Genomic DNA, 22652 nt, shown 5'->3' on the forward strand with positions numbered 1-22652 from the left:
ATCCGCGCTCTCCCAGGGTGGGATTTGAACCTGGCAGCCTTCAGGTCAGCAGCCCAACCTTCAAGTCACAAGGCTTTTATCCCCTCTGCCATCGGAGGCTCCTAACCTTCAGGTCACAAGGCTTTAATCCACTATGCCACCGGAGGCTCCTCCCATGCTATAAGAATGATAGACAGGTCTCTTCTAACAAAACAAAAAGATAGGGAGATTGATATTGGTATTGGAAATAACTGCATCCAGTCTCTGGGCAAGTATCCCTTTGGAAATATGGTAAAGTCTTGGTTATCCAACATAAATGGGCCGGCAGAATGTTGGATAAGCGAAAATGTTGGATAGTAAGGAGGGATTAAGGAAAAGCCTATTAAACATCAAATTACGTTATGATTTTACAAATTAAACACCAAAACATCATGTTTTACAACAAATCCACAGAAAAAGCAGTTCAATACACAGTAACGTAAGTTAGTAATTACTGTATTTATGAATTCAGCACCAAAAAATCTCAATGTATTGAAAACATTGACTACAAAAACATTGACTACAAAAACATTAACTACTGAGAGGCAGACTGCATTGGATAATACAGAATGTTGGATAAGCAAAGGTTGGATAAGCGAGACTACTGTAAATGGCAATCCTAACCTTATTGAAACTACTACAAAATACTGAACTTTTTCTGCAATTTTGGTCATTTAATTTGGTCCAGGTATACGCTCGCTCTGTGCAATAATGTTTTTACTGAGTGCCATGTTTAAATTTATTGTTTTTTCTAATTTGGAATTTTTATTATAATGAGTATGTTATTGACTTTTTATACTTTTGATATTAAGTGATGTACTTGTGGCACTGAATGTTTGCCGTTTATATGTATGTTAACTGCCCTGTATCCCTCTGAAGAGAGAAGGCGGTCTAGAAATAAAGTTATTATTATTATTATTATTATTATTATTATTATTATTATTATCATTATAAAAAGAAAAATGAATACTTCTGGAACATGGCCATACAGCCTGAAAAACATACAACAACCCTGTGATCCCAGCCATGAAAGCCTTTGACAACAAAATGATGTCACATCCGTTTGGCAAATGTGACTCTCCACGATCATGTGGTGACCACCTTTTGAAAACCACTAGTCAAGAAAAGCACGACCTTGTTAGAATTCCACCCTTTGAACAAGCGATATTCATAAACATTCATGTAATGGCACACAGGTAACTCAGCTGTTAAGCTGAAGAACTATGTCTTTAAACTGCCAAGGACAAAGGCATGCCACTGATAAGGGAACTCTGCATGCTCTCAGAGGTTCCCTTCACTTCTCTCAAGGGGGCAGTGCAGAGATGGACACACGAATGAGTTGAATCTTGTGAAGACAGCTTTATTTGCTGGCCCAGCAAATGACTGACAGTGGCTTTAAGCCTAAAGAACTGCTGCGCCCCAAGGATGTGGCTGAGGTCTTTTATCATTTACAGTGGAACAAACAACACAATTTTGATTGGTGTTTACAGTTTGTCTCTTTCATTGATTTATTCTTTGCTCATTGTATTCCAATTGTCTTACTATTCTAGACATGCAACCAGCTTAAGTTGGAGACTTGCTGAAACTTCATGTCTCTAGGCTGACCCTGACTAACTTGAGCAGCGGCCAATACTGGTCTTTATCTTCTAGTTTCCCATACCGAGAATTTGGGAGGGAGATACTTCTCTAAAAACTGCAGCATCTGCTTTTCTTCTTTTCAGGACTATAATTCCCATTATCTATTTTCAGACTACAGCCTACAAAAATATATTTGGTTAGCAGAGGATGGTTGTTTTTTTTTGCAGTTGTAATTGTAATGGTAGTTGCCCAAAGACATGCACCCTTGAAACCTCTTAATTTAAAATATGCACTAAGAGATAAAAAAAACCACTTTTGACATGTCTTCTTTGACATATTGTTTACTCATAAGCATCTTGTATTAATTCACCATATAGGCACATTTCTTATTAAAGTTCAGTTATAAATAGGATGTAGTTCTCTGTGTATTGAGTACACAGGGTATCATTCTTAATCAATTGACCATAGTCCAAAGTATAATTGTACTAACTGAAGTCCAAAAGCAAACATGCATCCACCTCCACTGAAGTGTGATGCAAACTGAACACAAAATGGAGTCTTGAGTCTGAACATGTTCAGTACAATCACATGCCTATGACCCCTCCTACACCAAAGAGGTCAAACTGGCAAATCATTATACACATAGAATACAAGTTAGCAAATATATACATTAACAAATAAATAGTGAAAGGCTTGGCAGATTGCTATTTCCAACAGGGTTGAGGGTGCGGATTATTGATCCCCCCCCCCCCCCCCGCTCCTGGATTGGATTTTGGTTTCTTCTCTCGTGCTATAAGAATGTTAGGAAGGTCTCTTCTAACAAAAAAGGGGGGAGATATTGGGGGTTACCTCACACCCCCTGCAGGTATAATTTTGGTATCTTTCCCTATCTATACGAATGCCGGAGAGGTCTCTTCTAATAACAGAAAAGAGTAGGTGAATTATAAGAGTTGGCGCCTCCCCGCTTCCCCGATGTTAAAGTTTTGGTTTCTTCCCTCACTTATAATAAGGTCAGAGAGGTCTCTTCAAAGAAAACAGAGGGGTATGTGTGTATTGGGGGGGGGGGGGGGTTATCCAGTCAGAATTTTGGTTTTTTCTACCACCTATAAGAAGTCTAACAAAAAAGTCGGGATGGGAGTGGGAATTTTTGGATCCCTCCCATAGGATTTTGGTTTCTTCTTCCTGTTGGGATTCAACCCCACACTGCCCAAGTCTCAAATCCTCAATGAGGAATAGTTTAGTAAGCTTAGTATAGGCTAAGGGTTCCCCTTCCCCCATGTCTCTCCTTCCAGTTGGGAATGTATCTACAATAGAGTCTCACTTATCCAAGCTAAATGGGCCGGCAGAAGCTTGGATAAGCAAATATCCTGGATAATGAGGGACTAAGGAAAAGCCTATTAAACATCAAATTAGGTTATGATTTTACAAATTAAGCACCAAAAACATCATGTTTTACAACAAATTTGACAGAAAAAGTAGTTCAATGCGCAGGAATGTTATGTTGTAATTACTGTATTTACGAATTTAGCACCAAAATATCACGATATATTGAAAACATTGACTACAAAAATGGCTTGGATAATCCAGAAGCTTGGATAAGCGAGGCTTGGATAAGTGAGACTCTACTGTATTTCTTCAGTCCTCTCTGTTTCTGCTCTCATTCTGTAGAATTGGTGCTTTTACACTGCAAGCCTTTACTCTGAGTTCTTTTTCTTACATCTTAGTATGGAGAGTATGAGCTGTATGCTTTGAGGATCTCTTTCTGCGTGTGTAACAGAGAGATGCAAACCTTTTGTGGTTTTTAAAGATTGGACTCTGCATCTCTCCCTGCCTAAGCTCTAAATTCTTTATAGCCACAACCAACGGCACCTCGTACTTTGCTCGCTAATGAGCTGAATGCTCAATTTTTATGTCCTGTTTGTTTTTGGATGCTCTGCTATAGTTTATGATAGTTTTCCCTAATACTCCCTACCTATAAGAAGGCTAAAGAGGTCTCTTCTAAAAAAACAAAGTGTGTGTATGGGGGGTGGGGGGTGGAATTAACTTATAGCCCCAGGATGCAACTTTGGTTTCTTCTCCCCACCTATAAGAATGACAGAGATACAAAAAAGGGGGGCATTACTTTGGATGGGACTTTTCTCTGGCCATAATGGCTACAGTGAGAAATCCAGGGGATTCTAGGAGTAGCAGTCCAGAGAAGCATTTCTCCCTCTCCCCCCCAGCTATGAAACTCCCCTTTTGAAGGTATTTGAGCATTTAATCATTCCTAAGAAAACCCTGTGAGATTAATGGAACCACCTTAAGTCACTTTGAGGTGAATCTGCACTATAGAGTTTCATACCACTTTAACTTTTATGGCTCAAAGGTATGAAATCCAGCGAGTTGTAGTTTGATGAGGCACCAGCACTCTTTACCAGGGATGGCTAAAAAAGCTAATAAAACTATAGTTCCCAGGATTAGCACTGAGCCATGGTAGTAAAAGTGGTGTCAAACTGCATTCTACAGTGCAGATGCACCTTTGAGGGGAGATAAGGAAGGGATCAGTGAAATACAATGTTCAGGGGAACGGAATCAGGCTTATGTGTGTGTGGATTTATTTGTAAATACACGTTCAGATGCTGGAATCATAGGCAGAAAATGCCTTACAAATTGTCATAGATTACCCAGATAAATAGTGAGCCCTTCAATTCTACCAATTCTGCATCCATAGATTTGATCATCCAGTGCTTGGAAATATTTATTTTTAAAATCTGAAAAGCAAACCTTAATTTTGGCATTTTATATAAGGGGCATCATTTTACAATGCCATGGTTTGTTATGGGATTTGAGCATCCACAGGTTTTGGATCCTGGAGCCGAACTCCAGCAGGCACCAAGGGCTGGCTGTATATTATTAGGATGCTAGTTGGTTAAGATATTTCTATACAGTAGAGTCTCACTTATCCAACATCCGCTTATCCAACGTTCTGGGTTATCCAACGCACTTTGCCTCCCACCCCAATCCACAGCTGTTTCTCTAGACAGCAAGAATTGAACTTTTTATAGATTTAATTTCCGACAATGTTGCTACTGTAAGTTCATTTTGTGCAATTCTATTTTTATTTGTAGTCAATTTGTTAGTATCCAATGTTTTTGTAGTCAATGTTTTCAATATATTGCAATGTTTTGGTGCTAAATTCATAAATACAGTAATTACTACATAACGTTACCATGTGTTGGACAGCTTTTTCTGTCAATTAGTTGTAAGACATGCTGCTTTTGGTTCTTAATTTATAAAATCATAATGTAATTTGACCTTTAATAGGCTTTTCCTTAATCCCTCCTTATTATCCAATATTTTCACTTATCCAACATTCTGCCGGCCCGTTTATGTTGGATAAGTGAGACTCTACTGTACTTCTTTTTATGCCAACAAATCCCAAGGTGGTCTATGATATTGCATGCTAAATATACAAAACACAATAAATCTGTAAAATACAAAACAATACAATAATTAATTAGAATCAGTCAACAGCATGTGAACCTTGAATGATTGACACTTTTAAATACAAGATAGAGGGAGAAGTGATACATGTTGACAGGACTAGAAAGAGGTGGAAATTTGCCGAGTGATTAAAGTGTTTAAGTGTGTCACATTCTCTCAGTATAAGGAAGGCATCTTGCTTAGAAAATCCCATATTAGATTTGCCATAAGTCAGAATTACTTAAAGGCATATAACTAGGACAAATCCATTGTTTTTGATAGTCAGAATCCACTGCACACTGCACTTTCAATTGCTTTTTATCCAACTCAATCCATATGTAAAAAGGAAGAGCAAACAAAGTCTATAACATCTGCACGTCTCTAGATCACTTAGCATGTTAACCACTCAATAAAGAAATACTTTTCTAGCTATACCTATTATTTACCTGTATCGAAAAAAGTCAAAGTGTATGTATGTTGGGTTGCTGTGAGTTTTCCAGGATATATGACCATGTTCCAGAAGCATTCTCTCCTGACATTTCGCCCACATCTATAACAGGCATTCCCAGAGGTTGTGAGGTTCTGGAATCTAGGCATGTGGCATTTATATATCTGTGGAATGTTCAAGGTGGGAGAAAGAACTCTTGTCTGCTTGAGGCAATTGTGAATGTTTCAGCTGGCCAGCTTGATTAGCACTGAATAGCCTGGCAGCTGTTTCCTGCCTGGGGGAATCCTTTGTTGGGAGGTGTCAACTGGCCCTGATTGTTTCTTGTCTGGAATTCCCCTGTTTTCTGAATGTTGTTCTTTATTTACTGTCTTGATTTTAGAGTTTTTTAAAATACTGGTAGCCAGATTTTGTTTTTTTAAAATACTGGTAGTCAGATTTTGTTATCCTCCTTTCTGTTAAAATTGTCCACATGCTTGTGGATTTCAGTGGCTTCTCTGTGTAGTCTGACATGGTGGCTGTTAAAGTGGTCCAGCAGTTCTGTGTTCTCAAATAAAATGATGTGTCAAGGTTGGTTCATCAGGTGCTCTGCTATGGCTGATTTCTCTGGTTGAGTTAGTCTGCAGTGCCTTTCCTGTTCCTTGATTTGTGTTTGGGCAATGCTGTGTTTAGTGGTCCCTATGTAGATGTGTCCACAGCTACATGGTATACGGTAGACTCCTGCAGAGATGAGAGGATCCCTCTTGTCCTTTGCTGAACGTAGCATTTGTTGGATTTTCTTCCCTATGTGGTCAGTGGTTCCCTTGATGTATGTTAAGAACATTTTTCCTCTAGGTGGATCTTTGTCTTTGTAGGTATGTTGTTTTGTTGGTACCACAAAGGCTCCTACATGGCTTTATGGATCTGGACCAAACCTTGCACACTTACCCTTTGTTATCCAACTTAAAATAATTGAGAGCTTTGAAGTGGTCCTCTATCATGTGAATAGGAAATAAAGGGAATGAAGTGGATTAGCTGTTACTAGGTTAGGTGTATGAAGGGAAGGGAGGAAGGAAAGGAAGAAAGAACAAGAAAATGAAGAAGAAAGAAAAGAAGGAAAGAAAGGAGGGAGGGAGAAGAAAGAAAAAGGAGTGGAGGAAGGAATGAAGGAAAGGGGGAAAGCTGAAGGGAGGAAAGAAAGAGAAAGAAGGGAAGCAAAAGGAAGGTGGAAGGAAAAGAGAGAGGGGGAAAGCAAGTAAAAGGAGGGAAGGAAGGAAGAGAACAGAAAGAGGAAAATGTATGAGGGGAGGGGAGGGAAGGAAAGAAAGAAGGGAGGAAAAAAGAAGGGAAGAAAGGGAAAGGAAAGTGGAAATGTATGAGGAGGGAAAGGAAAAAGGAAAGCAAAAGTAAGGAAGAGAAAGAAAGAAGAGAGTGTATGAGGAAAAGCAAGGGAAGAAAAAAGAAATGAAGAAAAGGGAGAGGTAGAAACTATATTAGGGGAATTGGAGGAAGGAAAGAAAAATCCACAAAGAGAGCCTGCCTTCGTTGCCAGCATGTTGCCATAGAGACATTGTACAATAGGCTTTATGTTTTAATTATTGTAGACAATGCATTTTCTTATGTCACCCATGGGCTTGGAGTTCCATGGAAGGAAGTATGATGCACAAAATAATGAAAAAACTACTTGGCTCATTCACCAAGAAGTTCACTGGGTTGCATTCATCTCTTAATCAGTAAATAAGACAGGGACGGACTTCAGATGTGGCAAATTATATTGTCTCAGCAAAACCACAGGATCTCGCTTTGACTGAGCTCTGTGTGATACCCACTTTGTTCCACTAGCTACCCATTAATGTGAGAAAGCTGTCCAAAGAAACAAGGCTTAGAGTATTTATCTTTTGATCTCTAATTCCCAGAAGCCCCTGACCTTCATGGCCAGTGGCATGGGAGCTGCAGTCCTAAAGTGAAATTTACCTGTCATTAGAATGTAAATGGAAAATTACTTTAGAGATACCAGATTCCTTATGTGAATATACATCATATTATCTTTCAGTGATGGCTGGTGGTTTCCATGTCAGTAGTATAGCAAACCCACTTTGGGTTTTAGTGTGAACTTTAAAGGAGATACCAAAAATGCTCTGTCAACTTAGCTGGGTGATAAGAGTTCTGAATCCGTGATAGTTCCTTTAAAGTTCAGATTTAAATGTTGAGCAAAAGATTCATGGCCACAATGAAATAGAGACCACCAGTTACCATTGTTGTTCTTTGCTGTGTGATGAGATTCTGTTGCCAGTGCTCAGGTACAATTCACCTGCGAATCCGATAAGACAAGGGCATTTTATTCTTTGATTCAGGCAGCAATGTGTCTTGGAGCAGTGTGGGAGCTAATCACCCTGTCTAGCCTTGCAACATATTCCCCATAGATATGGGGATGAGTCCTATTGAATCCTTATACCAGAAACTAGAAATACTCTTATTTCAGCCGCCATAGGAAAACCATCCTTTTGATTTGTTTAACAAAATTACTGACACAATATGGAGTTCGGAATTTGTCTTATAGTCAGATAGCTATCACTGTCTTTCAATGACTTGAGGAATGCTGAATTTAGCTGTTTAATACCGGAAGAAGAGGAGTTAAAACCATCTTAAATGGGACTTGAATTTTGGAAACTTATTCTCTCCAGCCAGTTCTCTACAGCCCTGGTAATATAGGGACCTGAAGAACTCATCCCCCCCCCCCCCACACACACACACACAAAGGGAACCTGAGAGTTTCACACTCATTTGAGTTTTCATTATTTTCATTTTTAAATCCTTTTAACTATTTGTTTTTTTAAATACTGTATTTTTTTCTTCATCTTTTGGTTTTCAGAAATCACTTTGCACCTGATAAAGGCCCCTATTGCAAACTCATTTCCTGCTGCACGCTTTATTTTGTTCACAATACCCGCTCTGATAGTCTGCAATACTCTCTCAGAACAATATGTAGAACAACTATAACTATAACAATGTGGATTTTTCCCCTTATGGCTTATCTTGCATTTGTACCCTTTTATTGTGTCCCACAAAAGAGACTGTTTTGGTGTCTTTTTTAAAAAGATGCTAGTAGCTTCCTCCCCCATTAGGCAGAGTGAGGCAGTTGGGAAAAAGCGAGGGTTAAAGGAAAGAACTGTGTACCAAGGGGTCAAAGGTTTGACCCTTGATCCTTAGCCTGGTCTGTTGTTTTCGAGTGTGACAGAGGGCTCTGTACCATCCAACATTCCAGAAAGGAAAACTGGGACACATATGGACAAACAACATTAGAGTGCGGCCAAGATGGCAAAAGCTATTAATGAGAAAGAGCACAGAAGCCACAAAAGGCTATGGCACATTGCTTTTGCTTGGACCAAATGACTCCATCCGCTCCTGTCCTCTCTCCCCACTAAGATGAGTACAAGCTACCTTTGCACTTTGGACTCAATCTGCAAAAACTGAAGTAAGCTGAGGATTAAAAGGAAAAGTGGGAGGAGGGAGAAGCTAGAATATTTAGAATACAGCTGAAAACACGGGTGACGCGATTTATTGGGACTGTCCCTGCCAAATCAGAACTGTTTAAGGGTGTTGGGCTGTGACATGTGGAAGAAGAGATGCAAATGCCAATCTGTTTTGTCCATCTATTGAAAGAGGGGATGGCTTCTTGTTGTTTACCTCAGGCAGCAAAATGTCTTGAACCCCCCTGAGTGTTTGTCATTCAGGGCACTGTCAGGGCCTGACAGTGAGAGAGACCTGTATGCTGAGCACGTACTTGTTAGTCTTTCCTTTCAAACCCTTTTGTTCATATGTTTATATATTCCATCGTAAAAAAATGTACCTCGGGCAAAATTTCATTTTGTTCACAAAGTCATAGAGAAAAGCAGAGATTTATGGGATTAGAAAGAGGAAGTTTATACATTTCATAAAACTCTTTTCATCTGCATTCTGTTGACTGTTTGATTACTATTCAGCTGTAAAATGTACTTCGTGCCCATCCTTGTTATATCTGGGCTTTAGTTACAGCCATTTAAAGAACTGTGAAGAGATTCAGCTGAAGTCCTGGCCCATCTCCACCTCCGACTGTTATTTCCCAGCATATCTTTTGTCATTCCCTGATAATTCTTAGTTCTGCATTTAGAGCACATTTTCAGAAAATGGAGCTAATGCAGGAGACAAGCTTCCCTAAAGATTGTACTCTGTTTAATCATACTGGTTGTGGGACTCAAAGAACAGTACTCCAAAAAGTAATATTATCAAGCTCTGTGTTTGGTATTTGGCTATTTCTGCATTTAGTGTTAGATATTGATAATTAAAAAGCATGCAACGTGCAGTGGTTTGTGTCAAGAGTCAGACGCCAATTAATGAACAAAACAGAGTTTATTCAGGAGATAAGCCAAAAAGTAAACATAAACACAGAAGATAGATTGAAACACTTAACTATCAGTGTTTCAAAAGCAGTCCAAACAAAAATATACCTCAAAAGTATGTTTTAACAAGCCAACCTATTTATCCACGCAGGCATTCAAACAAAACTAAAAAGACGCTTCAGTTCAGCTTAGAAAACAAATTGAGTTGGCTTCTAAAAAATAGGCAAAACAAGCAAGGACTTGAAACCTTCCAAGAGCTGCAATGAGTAGCTTAAATCCAGAACTCCGAGTAGGAAAACAAAGCAAAACAAACTTAGAGCTAGTGCAAAAGGCACTTTGGGTCCAAGCCCTTACTGTAACAGCCAGCCGGCTCTGTGGATTTAAAGGGACAGTTCCTAAAAGAATCACCAAACTGGTCTGAAGACAAACAAACTAAAATGCAGTAAACTGCTCCCACGGTGCAGATAATGCCAGGAGCTCCAAGAGAAGGGTGAAGAGACGTCGTCAGGAGGATCCAAGGTCAGGTCAGGAGACAGCAGCAGAGTCCGGAGGGCAAGCCAGTAGTCAAAAGCCGAGAGTAGTCATCAATCAAAGGGCGAAGACAGAAGCAAGGTCAAATTCCAATCCAGGGTCCGAAAAAGGTGCAGTCATCAAAACCAGGTCCACGAAATGGCACAAAGAGCCAAGCAACGATGGTAACAGCAGCTAGAAATAGTAATCAGAGTGCAGTCCAGGGAAACCCACACAGTTCCAGCCCTCCGTTGCAGAGCAATCCCAGATAACTTACATCAGAAGCAAAGTCCCAGTCCAGTCTTCTTGAATGCACAGAAATCCCAATGGCACTTCAGCAACACCTTGCCACACGCAAAGCGAAGTGACCAAACATTCCCATTTTATTCCCCTTCCTCTTGGGTGTCCAAACACTCACACCCAAACACCAGGTGTCCCAGATCTTACTCCGAATCAGAACTCCACACAGCTAGGGCTCGTGGATCAGGCGTGCCTAATTGCTCATCGGAGTTCCAATTATCCTGCCCATACTCAACCCCATGCACACTTAAAGAACCATCCTCCCTTCTCCAAGCATCCCAAGTGGGATCTGCTCCTGAAGATACCCCAGGTTCAGTAGTATCCATAGGCCCCAATTCCCCAGACATCTCCGGTGGCTGTGCCCATTCAGTGCCCACTTCCCCAGCCACCACCTGTTCGCCAGCATCCATTTCTTCCCCAAACTCCCCATCTGAATCTTCCTCAGAAGATTCCCCATTGAGCTCTCTAATCCGTTTCCTGCGCAACTCCTCCAATGAGCCCTCCTCGCGAGGGTTTTTCCTTCCTCTTCTAATCCCATCATCATCAACCATAATCCCCGAAGGCGCAGTCACAACAGTTTGAGTACTGAGTAAAGACTCTTGGAAACCAGGATTCAGCTGCCTATTAAGGCTGGATCTACTCTGCCATATAATCCAATATCTGATCCCAGATTATCTGTTTTGAATTGGATAATGTGAGTCTACATTGCCATACAATCCAGTTGAAAGCAGATAATCTGGGATCAGATACTAGATTATATGGCAGTTTAGATGGAACCTCAGTCACAGAAATCTAATGGAAGACTTTAGGCAAGGCATACTCCCTCAATTTAATGACAATGGCAAGTCTCTTCTGAATAGAAGAAAGCCCTGCGATAGAACCATCATAAATGGACTCAACTTAAAGGCACATAACAAAAACAAACATTAATTATGACCCAAACTGCCACAGAATAAATCTTGCTAAGAAAACTCTGGCTGGATCTACAATGCAATATAATCCAGTTTCTGAATCCAATTGTCTGCTTTGAACTGGATTATATGAGTCTACACTACCATGTAATCCAGTTCAAACCAGATAACCTGGATTCAGAAACTGGATTATATCGCAGTGTAGATGGGGCCTCCTTGGCAAGGTCACCATAGATCTGACATATAAAAATAGCAACATAGTATAGACTGTGAGGGGATGGAGTTGAGTTAATTAACATGGGTGTTGTAGCCTCAATATAGGAAATATCAATGACTCAGAGCAGGCAGTTGTGTTTGCACCATCCAAATCCTGTCCTTTTGAAGATATTATATCTCATCCATGCCTGCTGTAAATGTGTGAAGATGGGTAACTATGTTAACACATTTGTTGACAATTTCAAGGCTAATTTGTGTAGCCAGTTAAAATTGTGTTCCATTTCTAGGATTGTGTTTTGATGTATGAACTAGATGGGACATAGATCAGAGTTCCAAGTGTTGAGTGAACACGTGACAATAGGGATAGAATAGGAGTTTCCTGAAGTTTGCCAGATCCAGGTCACAAAAGTCTTGGGGGACTGTGCCAAGAAGCTATCAGATAATTATTTTACTAGTAAAGTTATAGAAGTACACATTGAACATTTCTAATTTGGAATTCCAAAATCCAAAATTGTCCACATGTGCGGCTGAGATAATGACACTTTGCATTCTGGTGGTTTAATGTACACAAAGTTTGTTTCATGCACAAAATGACTACAAATATTGTGTATCAAATCATCTTCATGCTATGTGTATAATGAAGCAGAAATGAATTTCTTGTGTAGACTTGGATCCCATTTCCAAGATATTTTCTTAACTGTATATGCAAATACATTTTTTCCAGAATCCAAAAAAATTCTGATCCCAAGCATTTCAGAGGATACTCAATCTATATGATATTTTAAAGAAGTCCACTGTAGAGCATCTACGTCAAAGATATGCAACTGTGGGAAATCAGCACTTAGCATTAAGCTCCTTCTCCAGAAACCACAAAGGGCTCCCCACACACACATCAGGGGGGTTTTTTTGCCCCTAAATGATCCCAAACACCTTATAAAGGGGTATGCTTTTAGGGGGAGGGACTCCTAGGCCATTTGTTTGTTGTCTTGTTTATGCAGGGTAATTACTTTTAGGTTAAAATTGAACGATTATGCACAGGAATAACGGCCTCTCGTGTCATTTAAGATTTTAAAAGAGGAAGGCTTGCAGTTGCTTAGACTAGCTGAGAAAATTAAGAGTGTTCTCTTGTTGGGGATTATCTTTTCCATTCTCTTCTTTTGATCCAGGTTTGAGAATGGCTATCAGTAATATCCATAAGGATGGGATCTGAATGGTGCACTAATTTTGCTGTAACTCTTCACTAATGAATTATTTCAAATCACAACCAGGAGGCAAATTATGAAATCTGACACACACTTTTCATCATCCCTTCCTTATTTATTCATTATTTCTTTCTGACCGAGTCAGAAAGAGTAATTAGTAACTTAAACTGTTCCACCTTTGCACTTCCTTGTCTTCACTAATTAACTCATTCAAAGGACATAACAAATTTTGAACACAATTGCATCTCAGTTTTTCAAAGCCATCAAACACTTGCCATGACCTATAAAGATCTTTACAGCTTGGGTCCAGTCTATCCAAGCAGTCCTATCTTCCCAAATGAACCTTCCCAAATCTTCTTAGGGTCTTTAGGAAGGGATTTTTCTCCATCCTACCCTACCTCCTTTCCAGTCTCATCTGGTGTGATACAGATGGGTGCCTTCTCAATGGCTGCTACTAGAAAATGGAAATTACTCCCAATAGAAGCTCAGTTCAACCCTTCTCTATTTTTGCTGACTGGCAACAACCTTCCTGTTTAAACAGTCCTTCAGCCTATATCTGGTTGGGGCAAAATGATAAGCTAGGAATGCATAGATTTAATATGTAATATACTTTGTGTGATTAAAATCTGCACCTTAATGTATTAATTAAAGTGGTTGTGCAATGCTTTTAAAGTTTTTGCAGCCTATATTGTTTCTCCTGTTTTGTTTTAACATATATTGTTGAGTCTTATTTTGGGAGAATGGTAGGCTATAAATCAATCAAACAAATAAAGAATAGCAATAGGATACCCACTTTGGGGCACCAGGAAACAGATGGTATGGGCAATATGATATGTCAGATACTAAGACAGATAAATGATGATGATTATGATTATGATGATGATGATAATATTAATATTAATAATAATAATAATAATAATAATAATAATAATAATAATTTTTCTTACCTGTTTCTTCTCGTAGCTCGAGATGGGTTACAACATTACATAAAGACATGTATATTTGAATCAACTGTTAATTTAAAAGCATATGCACACTTTTGAGTTACACAAAATTCTTCCTTGAGAGCTTATGCTACAGTTTAATGGAAATGAAATATATGGGCTGTAGAGTTTTAATCTGGGAGTAATAAATCTCAGGTGGATTTTTATATACACAGAGCTGAGCTGTGATTGTTAACAAATTGCAATGGATAGAAATATTTCTTAGCTAAATGTGCTTTAATTTATACAGATCTGCTGCATCAATTATGTAATGTTGCATTTGTATGGAATAAAATTTGTTGGTCACATTCTTGAAAAGTCTAAAGGAGAACGAAATAGGTTTCTATCACTTTAAAGCCTCCCTCCCTCTTCCAACACCACTCTACCCACTAATTGCCTGCAGCAAATCTATTGGGGAATTGCGTGCAAACTCTGACATAACCCCAGGCTTAACATAAACTAAACTTTCTCAGGTCATTGGTGAATAACAGGTATATCCAGTTATGCTTTTGTACCTGTCTGCACACAAATTAAAAGTGCACAGAAAGTAACCATAATCAATGCCAGAAGGGAGGCAAGGGGTGTAGAGCTAATAATCAAGTACATTGCCTTATTTATTCTGCACTTAATTGTTGTCTTTAGCCATACCAAATGGAACAAAGCACTATGGCACCCCAGATGTAGAGTTTAGGAATAGTACTTTTGGATTACTATTTCCGGAAAGCTTAAGCTAGATAGTTGATTCTGGGCGTTATAATCCCAAAAAGTCACTTTCCTGGAGTATTATTATTGTATGTAAGCAACCAAAACTGAAAACACTGAAATCAACTATTTGTTATGTACAGTAGAGTCTCACTTATCCAACATTCTGGATTATCCAACGCATTTTTGTAGTCAATGTTTTCAAAACATTGTGATATTTTGGTGTTAAATTCGTAAATACAGTAATTACTACATAGCATTACTGCGTAATGAACTACTTTTTCTGTCAAATTTATTGTATAACATGTTTTGGTGCTTAATTTGTAAAATCATAACCTAATTTGATGTTTAATAGGCTTTTCCGTAATCCCTCCTTATTATCCAACATATTCACTTATCCAACGTTCTGCCAGCCCGTTTATGTTGGATAAGTGAGACTCTACTGTATTAGTCTAAGTAGAAATCTGTCCCCTTCTAATATTTTGCCAGTTTCTGAAATTCAAAAAGAAAAAGGAGGAGATTATGACTATTACACTATAACCATTTTTGAAGTTGTTATATTTGCATCATATTGAAATCACAAAAGTTTTTTTAATGAATTCTGTCCAAATTATGATGAATTTCTGCATTTGCATCTTCTGATTCAGTCCCACAGAAAAACACAGTCATTTGAAGTGTCTTTTACAACAGTTTGGCTGCTTCCAGATGGGCTACCACCTCATTTGAATAGTTGAGATGCAATACATCTTCAAGTATAGATTTTGCTGTGCTCCCTTCGCATTATTGCTTTGTGAATGAGGGTAGGTCAGCCCATGTGAGCATGCCTTTTCCTTACACTTTTTCATCTGAACTAATCCCATTGATCTCTCTGTCTAATGCCATGTCTACATTAGCCAAATAGAGAGGATTGATTTACACCTATTGATAACTGGCAAATAGAGGGAGAAAACATGGAGGCAGTGCAGACTTTATATTTCTAGGCACAAAGATCACTGCAGATGCAGACCGCAGCCAGGAAATCAGAAGACATTTACTTCTTGGGAGGAGAGCAATGGCCAACCTTGATAAAATAGTGAAGAGCAGAGACATCACACTGGCAACGAAGGTCCGCATAGTCAAAGCAATGGTATTCCCCATAGCAACCCATGGATGCGAGAGATGGACCATAAGGAAGGCTGAGTGAAGGATGATAGACGCTTTCGAACTCTGGTGCTGGAGGAAAATCCTGAGAGTGCCTTGGACCGCAAGAAGGTCTAACCAGTCCATCCTCCAGGAAATAATGCCCGGCCAGTCACTGGAGGGAAGGATATTAGAGGCAAAGCTGAAGTATTTTGGCCACATCATGAGGAGACAGGAAAGCTTGAAAAAGATCACGACGCTGGGGAAAATGGAAGGAAAAAAGAAGAGAGGCCAACCAAGGGCAAGATGGATGGACGGTATTCTTGAAGTGACTGGCATGAACTTGAAGGAACTGGGGGCGGTGACGGCCGACAGGGAGCTCTGGCGTGGACTGGTCCATGAGGTCACGAAGAGTCAGAGACGACTAAACGAATGAGCAGCAGCAGCAAGGAGTCCGCATGACATTCAAATACTTTCTCAGCAGAAACACTTCTTTCAGCCATCCATGAGGAAGCCCTATAATGATCCCAGTGTTTTTGAGTTGTGGACAGCTTGATGGGGCAGGATTGAGTGTCAGATTTAGGACAAATGAGGCCCAGTGCTAGTTAAGTTATGAGGTTCCTTTTCTGGGTCCTAAAGAAATTTGATGTTTCACGGTGAGAGAACATGTGGATCAAGAATAGGTCTCTATTTATTTTATTTATTTATTTACAGTATTTATATTCCGCCCTTCTCACCCCGAAGGGGACTCAGGGCGGATCACATTGTACACATACAAGGCAAACATTCAATGCCATATGAACATAGAGACAGAGACAGTCACTACAGTCACTTATGGACCCACCGCCAAGAACCTACACTTGGAAGGCAATCATATTCGGCCATGAATGGTAGCCTATGATAATGGTGAGGCCGATAGTCCAACACTGCCAGCTTTGTGGCACACTCCCATAGACTATCAACTCTTATCATTGTGTCTGGAATCACTCCGAAACAGAACACCTTCAAATTTAGAATTACAGCACATAAGCAAAATCCATCATAATGTTTTGGGCGGTTTTTGGTAGGAAGATGAGGCCCCCCTGGCCAATGGGAAACACCTAAGCACAATGGTAAATCTGTCTCTGGCTGGATCTGTCCTGATACAGTGTTCACACGTCAGACACATCCACCGCTGTGCAACCAGCTTGAAGCAGGTCCTTGGCAGACCCTTGCTAGCAATGTCACTTCTTCCATTCACATGGTTGGGTGCCCTGTTGTGACCCCATCAGAAGTGCCAGGGAGCTGCTTCAGAGCACAATGCTCTGGATTATTTTAATAAGTGTAGTTGTAGCCTAAATCTGCACTAAGATCCTTTTTCTTAAATACAGTCTAGTAATTCTTGGGATGGCTTCATAGGAAAGGTCAGATTTCTCTCATTTTACTACTGGATTGTCATAAAAATGGCATAGGTTTGTTGCTGTTTTAAGTATTACGGAGATCAGAATAGAAGAAGTGTTCCAACAATTCAATAAACACTGCATTGTTATAGCTGCTTCTTTTCCAGAAAAAGGGTCTTTAGGGGGGAGGCCACAGTTTTCAAGCTGATGATCTCTTGCTTGGCAAAGTGAACGAGAGCTAGATACAGCTCATGGCATGACGGTTTTTGTCCATCATAGTTTGTTGTTATGTGCCTTTCAAGTGGTTTCTGATCTATGGGGACCCTAAGGCAAAACTTATCACAGAGTTTCCTTGGTAAGGTTTGTTCAGAACAAATTTGCTATTATCTTCCTCTGAGGCTGAGAGAGTGTGACTTGTCCAATGTTTAAATCATTCGTTGTGGAATGTGTGGTGGCCACACAACTCCAGGCATTCTTGGTAGACACTGATTTTCTAGATCCGGCACAGTCTGGCTTCAGGCCGGGGCATGGTACCGAGACAGACTTGGTCGCCTTAGTCGATGATCTACGCCGGGAACTGGACGGGGGAGTGTGTCCCTGCTGGTTCTGCTGGACCTCACATTGGCCTTCGATACCGTCTATCACAGTATCCTTCTGGGGCACCTTGCTGGGATGGGTCTCGGAGGTACTGTTTTGCAGTGGCTTCGGTCCTTCCTAGAGGGTCAATCCCAGATGGTGCCATTGGGGGACACCTGCTCGGCCCCATTAACTTGTGGGGTCCCGCAGGGGTCAGTACTGTCCCCTAGGTTGTTCAACATCTACATGAAGCCGCTGGGAGAGATCATCCGGAGTTTCGGGGTGAGGTGTCATCTGTACGCAGATGATGTCCAGCTCTGTCACTCCTTCCCACCTGTCACTAAGGAAGCTGTTCAGGTCCTGAACCGGTGTCTGGATACTGTGTCGGACTGGATGAGGGCAAACAAATTGAAATTGAATCCAGACAAGACAGAGGTCTTCCTGGTCAGTCGCAGGGCTGAACAGGGAATAGGGTTACAGCCTGTGTTGGATGGGGTCACACTCCCCCTGAAGACACAGGTTCGCAGTCTGGGTGTGATCCTGGATTCATCGCTGAGCCTGGAGCCCCAGGTCTCGGCGGTGGGCAGAGGAGCATTTGCACATCCCAGTTTGTGCGCCAGCTGCACCCGTTCCTTAGGAGGTCTGACTTGGCCACGGTGGTCCATTCTCTGGTTACATCCCGTTTGGATTACTGCAATGCGCTCTACGTGGGGCTGCCTTTGAAGACGGCCTGGAAGCTCCAATTAGTACAACGGGCAGCAGCCAAAGTAATAACTGGCAAGGCATACAGGGAGCATACCACCCCCCTGCTAAGCCAGCTCCACTGGCTGCTGATATGCTACCAAGCCCAATTCAAAGTGCTGGTTTTGACCTACAAAGCCCTAAACGGTTCTGGTCCAACTTACCTGTCCAAACGTATCTCCTCCTATGAACCATCAAGAACACTAAGATCATCTGGAGAGGCCCTGTTCTCGGTCCCAGGGCCTTTTCGATCGTGGCTCCTCGGCTGTGGAACTCCCTCCCCAGTGATATTCGGCAGGCTCCATCCCTTCTGAGTTTTAGGAAAAAAGTGAAGACCTGGCTGTGTGGGCAAGCATTTGATGAATGAATTATGTTGGCTTCGACTCAGTCCGGATTAAGGTTTATGTACAAGGTTTTGCAGACTAATGGTTCAAGGATTTATACTGTATGGTTTTAAATGTATTTATTGTATTTTGTTAAATTATTCAATTGTTTTAATATCTTATGTTTTATCTTTTTGTATTGTATATTGGCATTGAATCTTTGCCAGACTGTGAGCCGCCTTGAGTCCCTTCGGGTGAGAAGGGCGGGATATAAATGAGGGAAATAAATAAATAAATAACCTCTGGCTGGCTTCCAAGGTAATTTGCTGTCCTGGGAAACAGTGGGAAATAATGCATTAGTGTTGTCAGAAACACAAGTAATAAACTTTTTTATTTTTTCCTTCTGAATGTCTTATCTGAAAGATCTTCTTCAAGATAGACTCATCCTTGGTCTTTATGTTCTGAGGAGTGGGCTCTGATTATTGAAATGAACATAATGAACTCTTTTGGTTGTAGCATCAAGGAGGATCTTCTTTGTTGTGACACCCTCCATGTGGAATGATTTCCTCTTCAGGCTAGTAAATCCCGGTGCCTAAATACTGTATTTTATTTAAATTTATTCAGTATTTCCAGATTATTTGCATTTTCACTTTCACATTAGTTTTCAATGCATTGGTTTGATTGTATGATTTTTATTAAGTTTTATTTTAAAGTTGGCTTAATTTTGTCTTTTAAGATATGTTTTTTAAGTGAAAAGCAATATTCAAATGTGCTGAAATAAAATAAAGTAAATGTGAATGTATATAAGCTAAATGGTCGACAAACTGGATCACAATGAAGGATCAAGTACTTATTCGTACATTCCTTAGGAAATCTGGCCGGCTGGAGTTAGGCCCCTGAGGGCACCCAAGAATAATTAACGTAAGAGATTCACCACTTCCCCTAATAAAGCTGACAGCCATAATCTCATAAAATAAATGAGAGACAGTCCCCCAAGGTGATCATTCTAGACAGAGGCATGTCGCAGCAGCTACAATGAAGTCTGTGTAAGCAGCTGCCACTAGAGGGTCTGACAATGCAAAATATTCCAAGCGAGCTAGGCATGAGTTTCTGCTTCTGTAAAAAGAATAGTAAGGGCACCATATCCTCTTTTGCCTCAGGCAGCAAAATATCTTGGGTTTGTCCAGCTAGAATCCCTACCTCTGTTCAGAAAAAAAATTCTGAAGGGGAAACAAATCCCATCTTTCAAGGTTACTAGTGGAAATGTCTCTCCCTCCAGTCTGAAGTTGCTTCAGGTCTGTGAAGAGAAATTTCTCTGTCTTGCCTCTTTTGTGACAAAGCCAGTATTCATCTTGAATGTTAGTCACACTTATGGTACAGCTCAAATGAAACATTTCCAACGAATACAGACAAACCAAAACTAAAGTAATTATTTTCTGCTATGCAGTGCATATCATTTTGTAATAGATGACTATCATCATGGTGTCTCTTCATTGGGGTAAAATTGCACTGAATGGGAACAAAACATACATTATGAAAGACATGGTATGTTACTCTAAATAATGTGATAATGCTTTTCATTATTAGGAAGTATATGTAGGTGATTTTAACAAGTGTGAAAAAAAGTTTTGAACACTGTAAGGTGGTATATTTTTCATTATGACTTCAGTAAGGCCACACTATACAAATTTATGTCTGTCATGAAACTCCTAAAAGAACTGCTATATTTTACTATATGTTTTTCCAGTTGTATAAACTATTGTATTTTGCAATATTTTATGGCTTTGTTGTAAAATCTGAAGCCTGTTACAAATGTCTTTTACATGCCCATGGTTGCTGCCTCAGACAAAGGATATAATGTCTCCTGTGCATATACAGAAACTAACCAAATTGGCTGCCGAATTTGGTTTCAGCACTTCTGAGAGGACAGCATTCCACACTGGGCCTGAGGGCAGCAGGCTAAATGAAGTGGTCCAGGCAAATGTGTCCCCTGATACTCTTGGTCCTCTCAGCCTCTGCCACCCAAGAAAGCAGCAGATTCATAGGAGGTGCTGATATCAAACTGTAGTGGATATCAAAGACCCACTGTATATAAACCAAGATCAACTAAAAAAAATTGAGACTGTTAAAATGTAATTGCCAGATCCACATCTGTGCAGGATGCCTCTAGCCTAGAGAATCTGGAGCAACAAAAAGAGCATATAGGTAGGATTGAAGTATTGTATCCTTCCAGGGTTAGGGTTGTAAAGCTGAGACACAGGAAACTGAGAAGGAAGGCAAAAGGAAAACAAATAATAATGTTAGTCAGCGTAACTACCATGCATAGGACTGCTTTCAGCCCAGTTTATTCGTAGCACCAGTTGAGACAGAAAAAGTTTACTCCAAGCTGCAATATTTTATAGAGCTTCAGAGTTACATGAACAATGACAAAGTACATATGAGCACTATCTAATGCATATGTGGTAATCCTTATCTGGGCACAGCACAGAATGTAGTCAGAAATGGTTTGTTACTTACAATAATGTTCTTTGAACTGAATTATCTAGAGTCCACACTGCCATATAATCAAGTTCAGTGTGGATTTTATACATCTGTGTAGAAGGAACCTCATATAATCCAGTTCTAAGCAGCTAATATAAGACTATAAATATAATATATAATAATTACTATGGTATAATAATACAGAACAATATAATCTCTAAAATCAAGACAGTAACTAAAGAACAACACTCTGAAAATGGGAATTCCAGACAGGAAACAATCAGGGCCAGCTAACATCTCCCAACAAAGGATTCCCCCAGGGAGGAATCAGCCAGGCTTTGAAGTTAGAAGACCATTAAATCCTAATCAAGGAGACTAATTGCAGCATTCAATCTTGCCTCCAACAGACAAGAGTTCTTTCTCCCACACTGAACATTATTCCACAGGTATATAAACCAAACTTGCCTGGCTGCTTCCTAACTAGGGAAATCCATTGAAAATTATCAAAACCTGGCTCCCAGCATTAAAAAAACCTTTAATACCAGGACAGTAAATTAAGAGCAACACTCTGAAAACAGGAGAATACACTATTGGAGGGGTTTTAGACAACTGACTCACCATAGTGGGAGTTCAAGTTTACTCTACAGCCAGAGATGACACTGAATCCCAGCAGTACTGCATCTAGACCAAATTTGCCCAACATAACAGACTTTAAGTACTGATGGAGTTTGTAGGCGTTAACCAGGCATGATGTGAGCTGCAGTTCATACACAACCTTATGCATACTGTACATATATACAAGCATATAACATATATTAAATGCCACCACAGCAACGGGTGGCTGGGCACAGCTAGTAGGATATAAAAGGTAAAGGTTTTCCCCTGACGTTAAGTCCAGTCATGTCTGACTCTGGGGGTTGGTCTCATCTCCATTTCTAAGCCAAAGAGCCGGCGTTGTCCATAGACACCTCCAAGGTCATGTGGCCGGCATGACTGCATGGAGTGCCGTTACCTTCCCGCCAGAGCAGTACCTATTGATCTACTCACATTGGCAAGTTTTCAAACTGCTAGGTTGGCAGAAGCTGGAGCTAACAGCGGGCACTCACTCTGCTCCCGGGATTTCAACCTGGGACCTTTCGGTCTAGTAGTTCAGCAGCTCAGTGCTTTAACACAAAGGAGCAAATTATAACCATTATTATAAATCTTCTAAGAGTTGTGTGAGATGATGCAGGCCTTTCAAGTAACTGCCCTGTTGCCCGTTAATGTTGCCCTGGATGTGGGTGAAATGTCAGGATAGAATGCTTCTGGAACATGGCCACACAGCCTGGAAAACTCACAACAACCCAGC

At 40.3% G+C, this 22652-nt stretch overlaps 1 protein-coding gene across 2 annotated transcripts in view; it reads left to right on the forward strand.

Annotated features, from left to right (window-relative positions):
• rmdn2 (regulator of microtubule dynamics 2) overlaps positions 1–22652 on the forward strand; it is a 101966-nt gene that overhangs the window by 57695 nt on the left and 21619 nt on the right. The gene's annotated exons all lie outside the window — the stretch shown is intronic.

The sequence above is a fragment of the Anolis carolinensis genome, chromosome 1 (assembly GCF_035594765.1).
Source record: "Anolis carolinensis isolate JA03-04 chromosome 1, rAnoCar3.1.pri, whole genome shotgun sequence".
Classification (NCBI taxonomy): Eukaryota; Metazoa; Chordata; class Lepidosauria; order Squamata; family Dactyloidae; genus Anolis; species Anolis carolinensis.